A 10912-nucleotide genomic window follows, 5' to 3' on the forward strand; every position below is an offset into this window, starting at 1 on the left:
CAGGCATTGCTCTGCCTTCAGTGTCTCTTTCCCCAGCCTTTTCTTTCTTGTACATGCAAATCAGCGCTCAGCCAGATTCAAGGAGACACCTCTGCGGACCTTGGATGTGTGTTCAGCTTCCCCTTGCTGGGACTTTGGCCTGTGAATTTCTAGCACCTTTCTAAATCTGTCTTCTCAATCAGCAAGACATTCAAGCCCTGTTTGGATTCCCTCCTCCCGACACAAGTCTGGAAACAGCCTCGGGCGGGGAGCTGGGGTAATTACAGGGCTCACCTTCTTCCCAGCGATGGGTCCCAGATTGCCTTTGTCCACAGTCTGAAAATCATGGTTTCAGCTGTTTTGTCTGGAGTCCTGGTTTTTTTAAGGCAGGAGAGTAAACCTAGCCCCTGTCACTTCATTATGGCTAGAAGCTGAAGTCTCATCCTGTGAGTAAATTTCTTTTCACATGTGGCTGTGACATGCCAAGGCTTCTAAACAGTGGATGCTTGGTCAGAGGCCACTTTGCCTAGTCTAAGAGACAGGTCACTTACTAGACTTGCCAGTTACTATTCCTTCTGGTGCCTCCATTTCCTTTTTTCCTTTTTATTTTATTTATTTATTTTTTTTGGTGTGTGCAATGTGGGCCATTTTTAAAGTCTTTATTGCATTTGTTACTTTCTTGCTTCTATTTTACATTTTTTGGCTGTGAGGCGTGTGGCATCTTAGTTCCCCAATCAGAGACTGAACCTGCACCCCCTGTACTAGAAGGCGAAGTCTTAACCACTGCACCCCAGGGACGTTCCTGGTGCCTCCATTTTCAGATCTTTCAGATGGAGGGGATAATAATAGTAGTGACCCTACAGGCTGTTGTGAGACCCAGGTAAGATTGTATGTGCTTATTGTCTAAACTGTGCCTGACACATAGTGAACGGGTGTTCAATAAATGTGGATTATTTCAGGGACAATCCAGACCACCCACCTAGGGCTCCTGCAGTCTCTCAATCTCCTCCCACCTTCTTGGCTTATAGAAAGAGGAATCCTTCTATTCTTTTTCTTTTTTTTTTTTTCCTTTTAAAGCCATCATATCCCTGGTTGATGGATTTAAAAGATCCTTTCTGGACATGTTTTCTCGTCATTCCTTTTCCCCCTCCTGATTTCTCAGCCTCTCTCTCTTTCCACAGACTCCTTTCCCTCAGACCAGAACATACTCCTGTCTGCTGCCTTCTAAACACAAACACAAACATTCCCTCTCGCCTCTCTCCCCCTCACACGCCCTTCCTTGGGCTTTATTTCCTTTCTCTGCCAAATTTCTTGAAAGAAGGCTCTGTGCTCTCTGCCTCCCATCCCTCACCTCAGGCTCACCCCGAATCTCTGCACACCCTGCGCTGTGCAGACTCCGCTCTCACCAAGCACTTTCTCGGGCAGTGGCCTCTGCTGAATCCTGTTTCCCTCAGTCTCCCTGGAGAAGGTGACATCGGATGAAACCTGCTCTTAGGGCTTCCACTGCTGTTCAGTCGCTAAGTCGTGTCGGACTCTTTGCGACCCCATGGACTGTAGCACACCAGGCTTACCCGTCCTTCACCATCTCCCAGAGTTTGCTCAAACTCGTGCCCATTGAGTAGATGATGCCATTCAACCAACTCATCCTCTGTTGCCCCCTTCTCTTCCTGCTTCCATAATTATCCCCAAAATGACCTTCAGACCCAGACAACCAGAGTCCAAGACAGAATCAGGAGTTCATAAGGCCAAAGAACATGCCCTCTTACCCCAGCATGTGACCTGTCTTCTAGGTCACACTCCAGGTACCCAATATTTGAGCATCTTTGCCCAAACAGTCCTAGGCCCCCTTCCAGAGCCTACAAGGGCTTCCACCCTTGATTTGTCCTCTTGAGGGTGAAGTATGACTGGTGTGCTTGCCCTAGGTCTGAGGGGCAATCAGGAGGCAGTTGTTTGAAGGTGGGGGGCATGGACAGAGCTGGGGTGTATGGTTGGAATGTGCATGCATTCCATTAATAGGAGACCTGGTGGTCCAGTGGCTAAGACTCTGCACTCCCAATGCAGGGGCCCTGGTTCCATCCCTGGTCAGGGGACTAGATCCCACATGCGGCAACCGAGCATCCAGCACGCCCCAGCTAGGAGAGCCCTTCTTCAGATGGAAGATCCTGCAAGCTGCAACTAAGGCCCAGCAGGGGCAAAGAGATAAACAAAAATAAGTATTTTTTTTTTTTTAAAGGAGACTCTTACTCTGCAGGACAAGCTGAAAATGTGAAAAGAAAAGGGGAGGGGCGGGCTAGGAGCTGGGAGCCATTGCATTTCTCAGGCCTTGCAAATGTCAGGGATGGGCTTGATTTTGCCCCCTTGCTTCTCCTGCTAACTCTCTGACCTCTTTGCCTGGTCTCCTTCGCTGACTTTGCTCTGTCTAGACCCACTCTCCTGGAAAAGGCTTCCCAGGAACCAGCCTTTGGCCTCCACACACTCCCTCCTCTTCCTGCCTCTAGGGGGCGCTCACAGCGCAGTGAGGGAATTCAGCATCTCCAGCTCTGCCACCTTCTCTACCTGGAGTTCCTAGAGTCCCCTTGGTTTCAGGAGCACGGGGGGCTGGCGCCCAGTGGGCTCTCCATCCATGTTCGTTTAACGACAAAGGGAATGGAAACATGAAGTTCACTCGTTCAAGACCCAACTTAAATGTGCCACCTCCTTGCAGTCTTCCTGGATTCCCACATCCTGGTGCCTCGTCCCCAGTTAATCACTCACGACATGCTTCCTGAAGGCCACAGTCTGACTCCAACAGGTTATAGTTATGCCTGTCCAAGCCCTACTCTTCCCTGATAGGGCTGGAGCTTCTTAAGAACAGGGATCAATAGTTGGTACTTAATAGATGGTGAATGAATGAATGAATATTTGCAGGGTATTCCAAACGCTCTGACAAGGTCTGATAAATCTACAAGGACTATTTTTTAGGATGCCTTGAACTAAGGCCTGTAAGATAGCCAAAACCTCCTCAAACTGACCCTCTGTTTTGTTTATATATATTTATTAGGCTGTGCTGGGTGTTAGTTGCGGCATGTGGGATCTAGTTCCCTGACCAGGGATGGAAACCAGGTCCCCAAAATTGAAAGCGTGGAGTCAGCCGTTGGACTGCCAGGCAAGTCTCTGGCTCTTTGGATTTAAAGGAACTTTGGCATTCTGAAGAGCAACTTCCAACTTGCAGAGAGTTAATTATCAGCAGGGAGCTGACCCAGGAGGGAAGAAGGGCAGAAGATCCTCCCCTCTGTCTGTTTTGTAAAATCGGAGAGAGTGTGGTGTGGTGTGAAGATTAAACTACACAGTGTTCTGAAAGCCTCAGCTGAGTGCCTGGGGCAAAGCTGGCCCCCAAGAATGACAGCATCAGCGCCAATCTTTTTTTGATTGTTGTTATTGTTGGGAAGAATTGAGTTTGCTGGGCAAGAGGGTTGGCCAGCTGATTCATCTGCAGTTAATACGTAGCAATTTCTGCTTCAGGACTGCATTTCCACTTCCAGCTCCATGCTTGTCAGCACACGTATTAGTTTCCCACTGCTGCCTTAACCAACGCCAGAGGCTTTTAACACTGCAGATGTATCACCTCATGGTTCTGTAGATAAGAGATCCAACACAGGTCTCATGGGGCTAAACTCCAGCCATTGGCAGAGCTGTGTGTCTTCCTGGGGCCCGGAGGCCCTTCCTCCGGCTTCAAAGCCAGCTTATGTGTGTCAAGTGCTAGTGCTGCCATCTCTCTGACCCTTTGCCATGGGTGTCGAAAGTCACTGACATTGTGTGCCTTCTCTCCATACCTTCAGCCAGGAAAGCGTCTCCAGTTTTAAGAGTTTGTGTGATTACATTAGGGTTTCTCTGGTGACTCTGACAGTAAAGAATCTGCCTGCAATACTGGAGACCTGGGTTTGATCCCTGGGCCAGGAAGATCCCCTGGAGAAGGGAATGGCTACCCATGCCAGTATTCTTGCCTGGCAGACAGAGGAGCCTGGGTAATTCTAGGGTAATCTCCCCATTTCAAGGTCCACACCCTTTATCGCATCTGCAAAGTCCTTCCTGCCACATAAGGCAACATATTCATAAATCCCTGCAACATCTTTGGTAGAGTGGGGAATGTCTTTATTCTGCCTAACACAGCATACTGTCTTACAAGCTGTCCTGGTTATGTTTTCTGTGTAGGGAATGTCCAATCTCTTCTTCAGAGGATCTCCCCATTGTCATCATAATAGCAAATCATTCGAAAGAGTTACCACATGCCAGGCACTGTTCTAAGGAGAATATATTGGCTTGGTCAAAAGGTTCGTTCGAGTTTTTCCATAAGATTATACCAAAAAACCCAAATGAACTTTCTGGCCAACTCTACATTTCTGCATTTATTCAATCTTCACAAATTCATTATGAGGCTCCCCACTCATGAAGAACTGGTCTGTGCACAACCACTTTCTTCCCAAGAGCATAGCCAAGAGAGGTTGTGGGGATCAGTTCACAGAAGAGAAACCTGACAAATACCATCTCAACCAGGTGATCAAGGTCAACATCCACAGTTGGAAGTCACGCTGATAGGATATACTATTGAGACAATGTGGTGAAAAGCTTGCTTTACCCCTGTGACTTCTCCCCTCTCCAAATCTATAAACCCAGTCCAATTATGAGAAAAGACAAATATCAATAAAGCGGGACTTCCCTGGTGGTCCAGTGACAAAGAATCCGCCTGCCAATGCAGGGGACATGGATCTGATCCCTGATCCAGGAAGATTCCACATGCCTCAGAGCAACTAAGCCTGTGCACTGCAACTCTTGAGCCTGTGCTCTGGAGCCCGGGAGCCACTGAGCTGAAACCTGCACACCCTAGAGTCGGTGCTCAACAGCAAGAGAAGCCATCACAATGGGAAACCCACAGAACACAGCTAGAGAGTAGCCCCCGCTCTTCACAACGAGAGAAAACCCGGCGCACAGCAACGAAGACCCAGCACAGCCAAAAATAAATAAATAAATAAATAATTTTAAATTATATAAAAATTCCAATAAAGGGACACCTTGCAGGACTAGTACTTGACTGTGCATGCGTGCTAAGTCGTTTCAGGGATGTCCAACTCTTTGCGAACTTACAGGTTGTAGCCCACCAGGCTCCTCTGTCCATGGGATTCTCCAAGCAAGAATTATTGGAGAGGGTTGCCATGCCCTCCTCCAGGGGATCCTCCCGACTCAGGGATTAATCCCGCATCTCTCATGTCTCCTGCGTTGGTAGGCGGGTTCTCTACCACTAGCAACACCTGGGAAGCCAGTACCTGACTAATACTCCTCAAAACTCTCAAGGTCATCAAAGACAGAAAAGTCTGAAAAGCTGTCACAGCCAAGAGGAGCCTAAGGAGCCATGACAAGTAAATGTGATGAGGAGTCCTAAATGGGATCCTGGAACAGAAAAAAGACCTTAGGGAAAAGCTAAGGAAGTCTGAATAAACCATGGGTTTTAGTTAATAATAATGTATCAGTATTGGGTCATTACTTATAATAAATGTTAATAACAGAGAAAACTGGGAACTCTACACTAGCTTCTCAACTTTTCCAGAAATCTAAAACTTTCAAAAACTAAAATCTGTCATCATATTTAACTTAATAGAACTCTACAAGATAGGTAGTACCAACATTATCCCCATCTTACAGATAAGGTAACTAAGGCACAAAGAGGTAACTTGTTGTATAAATGGTGAAGCCAGGATTTTAATTCTGTATTCTGGCTCCATGTTTCAATGCTCTTTTTTGTTTTTTAAAGATTTTTGATGTGAACCATTTTAAAAGTCTTTATTAAATTTGTTATAATATTGCTTCCTATTCATGTTTTGGCTTTTTGGCTGTGAGGCATAAAAAAAATCCCTTAGCTCCCCAACTAGGGACCAAATCCACGCCTCCTGTGTTGGAAGGTGAAGTCTTAACCACTGCACCACCAGGAAAGTCCCCAAAGTTCAATGCTCTTGCCACCATGTTTTCCAGTTTATCCAGGGGCTGTCCAATCTTCTCCATTATTCCAGAAATTCCCCAAGGTCACGATCTGTCTCTTCCCTCAGACTAGAGCTAGGATTGCTCATCTCTCCTTGAGGGGCAGGACTATATTTCCACCAGACTGGGCACCATCTCCTGCCCACTAGGCATATTTAGTGTAGAGATACATCCTGAGTTACAGGGATATACCAGTGCCATTAACTGGAGTGCTTCCCCCCTACCTTGCCCCAGGGACACTTGGCAATATCTGGAGACATTTTCAGTTGTCACTACTTGGGGATCCTGGCATCTAGTGGGTAGAGGTCAGGGATGCTGGGAAACATCATACAATGCCCAGGACAGCCCCCCAACAAAGGAATCACTCAGTCCTAAAATTTTTGTCACAAATGCCAAGACCAAGAAACCCTGATAGACCCTATTTCGATCACTGTCTCCCTTTGTCCTCATAAGGAAATTCACATGTGTCTAACCATGTGTACCACGATTTTGGTTTGGGAAATATGGTCACCATTTTTAGCACATTAGTAAAATATGTCAGTGTATCAGGGTCTGTGTGATGAAGTGCTGCACCCTGGGGGACAGAGGAGCGAGGGGCCGGTGCAGGGTCCCCGCCTGCCTCTTCTAGCCCCTGCCTCCATTGACTAGACTCCCCAGCCTCCAGCCTGGTCCTTTGGGCAGAGGCACCAGGATGCCCTGTTTCCTGGGGCAGAAGGAAGTTCTCAGCCCTGAGGAGGTCACGGCTGAGTCAGCCCTTCTTGGCTCCAGCTCCTAGAGCACATGCAGACATGAAAGAGCTACATCCACATCTCGGCTCACAGCTTGCTGCAGGCAGCCAGCCCGAGAGGCGTGGCGGGGAGTGGGGCGCGAGCAGCTGCCAAGTCAGCCCCGTCCTCTTCCAAAACCTTCCTGAGACTTGCCAGACAGGCTTGTCATGGCTGCTGGGGCCCTTTGGGCAAGTCATGACTTTCTGGACCTTGGTTCCTTTGTATGTTGAAAGCAGAGAACACTCAGTGTCTCTATCAGTCCAGGAGAACAGCTTTATTGAGCACTGACTCAGTTACGTGATTCCAGGTGCTGGAGAAAGTGTGGTGGACAAACAGCACTCGTCTTCAAGGAGGGTGTCCCAGGAGAGGGGAGACAGAAAATGCAGTAGTCCACGTGGATCTATTTCTAATGGGGTCTGTGTGGCTGCTGTGACTGGTTGGTGCTCTGCCTGTCGGCTCCCAGCTTCATGCCCTCCCTTCTGCAGGTGCTAGAAGCCTGCAACTACATTTCCCAAGCTCCAGTTAGGTTCTGTGAATGGGAGGAACCAGTGAGAGGTGGGGAGGCACAAGGAAGGGAGAAGCAGCATTGTCTGCTTCCGCAGGTGACTTCTCAAGCGGCAGCAGCAGAGTGGCACTTGGAGTGGGCACTTCTGCAGCCTCAGTCCATGAATCTCCCAAACTTGCATTTGAAATGCTATGAGTATTTGAGGGAAGTATTTTGGAGACTGCTCATAACTTTCATCAGATTGCCAAAGAAATATGGGATCCTAAAAATAATCAGGAAGTGAAGGCAAGGCCATCTGTCAATCACGTATATTCCTTCAGGTAGAGTGGGACCTCCCTGTCTCCAAGATGGGATTCAGGAAGAAACACTTACTTATTTTTACTTCTATTTATATTGGATTTATTAATATTTACTCTTTGTCTCACTTTTTCACTTTGAAGCATATTTATTATGTACATTACGTATTAACAAAATAGCCCAGGCATATAATTTACAAGTAAATGACACATATGAGGCAATTTTAAAAACTTGCTTGATGGGCAATTTTAAAAACTTGGTATTGGCGTGCTGTCCAAACACTTTAGAAGAAGCAGGGCTTGAACACCAATGTTCACTGCAGCATAATTCATAGCAGCCAAAAGATGGAAACAACTCAAGTTTCCAACAAAACATGAATGGGTAAAATATGTGACATATCCATATAACAGCACATTATTCAACCATAAAAAGAAATTAAGTTCTGATACATTCTGCAACATGGGTGAATCTTGAAAACAATATACAATTTATCATATAATAAATTGCTATTGTCTTAAGCCCTCTGGTTTTTGGTACTTTGTCAGGGACACCTGAACAAACTAGGGAGTTACTGCTTAGTAGTTCCAAAATGCTACTTGGAATAATGAAAAAGATTTGGAATTAGATAGTGGTGATGCCTACACAACATTTTGAATGTAATTCATGTCACTGAATAGTAAACTGAAAATTTTTAAAGTGGGAAAAAGTATATTATAAATGTCTTACCACAATTTAAAATAATGAAAAATGTAATATACCCAAACCCATTAAATTGTACAATTTAAATGGGTAAATTGTATGGTTTGTGAACTGTATCTTCATAAAGTCATTAGAAAATGGTTTGTGTATGGAGGGGCAAAAGACTCTGAGTAACAAACACATTATTGAAGAAAAACAAAGTTGGAAAACTGGCATTATCCAATATTAAGACTCACTATAAAGCTACAGTAATCAAAACAGTGTGGTATTGGCAAAAGAATAGACAAATAGATTATTGGAACAAAATCGAAATTGCAGAAATATACTCATATAAATACAGACAACTGATCTTTGACAAAAGAGCAACACAATAGAGCAAAGACACTCTTTTCAACAAATGGTGTTGGAACAATTGGACATCCACATACAAAAGATAAAATAAAAAGAATCTAGACACAGACCTTACAGTCCTCACAAAAATTAACTCAGAATGGATCACAGGCCTAAATGTAAACACAAAACTATTAACTCCCAGAAGATTACTTAAGGGAAAATTAGATGACCTCAAGATTGGCAATGACTCTTTAGATATAATACAAAAGACACAATAGGTGAAAGAAATCATTGATAAACTGGACTTAAAATTTAAAACTTCTGCTCTGTGAAAAATACTTTCAAGAGAAAGGATAGACAAGCCATAAACTGGGAGAAAATATTTGTAACACACATATCCGATAAAGGACTCACCCAAAATACACAAAGAACTCTAAAGAATTCAACAATTAAAAAAATGTACCACCTCATTTAAAAATGAACAAAAGATCTGAACAGACACGGAAGATGACATATATATGCAAACAAGCATATGAAAAGATGCTCAACTTCATATGTCATTAGGGAAATGCAATTTAAAGCAACAATGGGATACCACTACACACCTATCAGAATAACGAGACTGCAAAACACTGACATCTCCACATACTGCTAAGGATGTAGAGCGCAGGAATTCTCACTGCTGATAGAAATGCAAAGTGGTACAGCCACCATGAAAGACAGTTTGGAGGGTTCTTAGAAAATTAAACACTCTTACCATATGATCCAGTAATCATGCTGCTAGGAATTTACCCAAACGAGTTGGAAACTTATGTCCACAAAGAAACCTGCACACAGATGTTTAGAGCAGCTTTATTCATAATTCCCAACACTTCTAAGGAACCAAGATGCCCTTCAGTTTTAAAAAAATGGATAAAGAGACTGTGCTATATTCAGACAATGGAATATTATTCAGTGAAAAAAAGAAATGGGCTATCGAGGCAAGAAAAGACCTGGAGGAACATTAAGTATATATTATTAAATGAAAGAAGCCAATCCGAAAGGCTACATAATGTATGATTCTAACTACACGACATTCTGGAAAAGGTAAAATGATGGAGACAGTTAAAAGATGAATGGTTGTCAGGGGTTAGGGGAGGGAAGCATGAATAAGTGGAGCTCAGAGGATTTTAAGGGAAGTGAAAATACTCTGTATGATACTCCAGTGGTAGATACATGTCGTTATGTTTGCCAAAACCTACAGAATGTACACTGCCAAGGATGAACCCTGGTGTTAACTATGAGCTCTGAGTGATAACATTGTGACGATGTAGATTCATCGGCTGATAAAAAATGTAGCATCTGGGGTGGGTTGTGGACAGTGGGGGAGGCTGTGCGTGTGGTGGGGACAGAGGATATATGTTGTTGCTCAGCCATGTCTGACTCTTTGTGACCCCATGGACTGCAGCACACCAGGCTTCCCTGTCCTTCGCTGTCTCCTGGACTTTGCTCAAACTCGTGTCCATTGAGTCGGTGATGCCGTCTAGCTATCTCATCCGCTGCTGCCCGCCCCCTTCTCCTCTTGCCTTCAATCTTTCCCAGCATCAGGGTCTTTTGCAGTGAGTCGGCTCTTCACATCAGGTGGCCAAAGTATTGGAGATTCAACTTCAGCATCAGTACTTCCAATGAACATTCAGGGTTGATTTCCTTTAGGATTGACTGGTTTGAACTCCTTGCTGTCCAAGGGGCTCTCAAGAGTCTTCTCTAGGACCACAATTTGAAAGCATCAGTTCTTCAGCAATCAGCCTTTTTATGGTCCAATTTTCACATCCATACATGACTACTGGAAAAACCATAGCTTTGACTCTGTGGACCTTTTGATGTCTCTGCTTTTTAACACACTGTCTAGGTTTGTCACAGCTTTCCTTCCAAGGAGCAAGCATCTTTTAACATCACGGCTGCAGTCATTGTCCACAGTGATTTTAGAGCCCAAGAAAATAAAATTTGTCACTGCTTCCACTCTTCTCCCTTCTATTTGCCATGAAGTGGTGGGACCAGATGCCATGATCTTAGCTTTTTGAATTTTAACTTTTAGGCCAGTTTTTTCACTCTCCTCCTTCACCCTCATCAAGAGGTTCTTTAGTTCCTCTTCACTTTCTTCCATTAGAGTGGTACCATTTGCATATCTGAGGTTGTTGACATTTCTCTCAGCAATCTTGATTCCATCTTGTGATTCATCCAGCCAGGCATTTCACACGATGTACTCTGCATAGAAGTTAAATAAATAGGGGGACAATATACAGCCTAGTCAGATATACAGGAACTCACTATACTTCCACTCAAT

Source organism: Cervus elaphus, chromosome 7 (assembly GCF_910594005.1).
Source record: "Cervus elaphus chromosome 7, mCerEla1.1, whole genome shotgun sequence".
Taxonomy (NCBI): domain Eukaryota; kingdom Metazoa; phylum Chordata; class Mammalia; order Artiodactyla; family Cervidae; genus Cervus; species Cervus elaphus.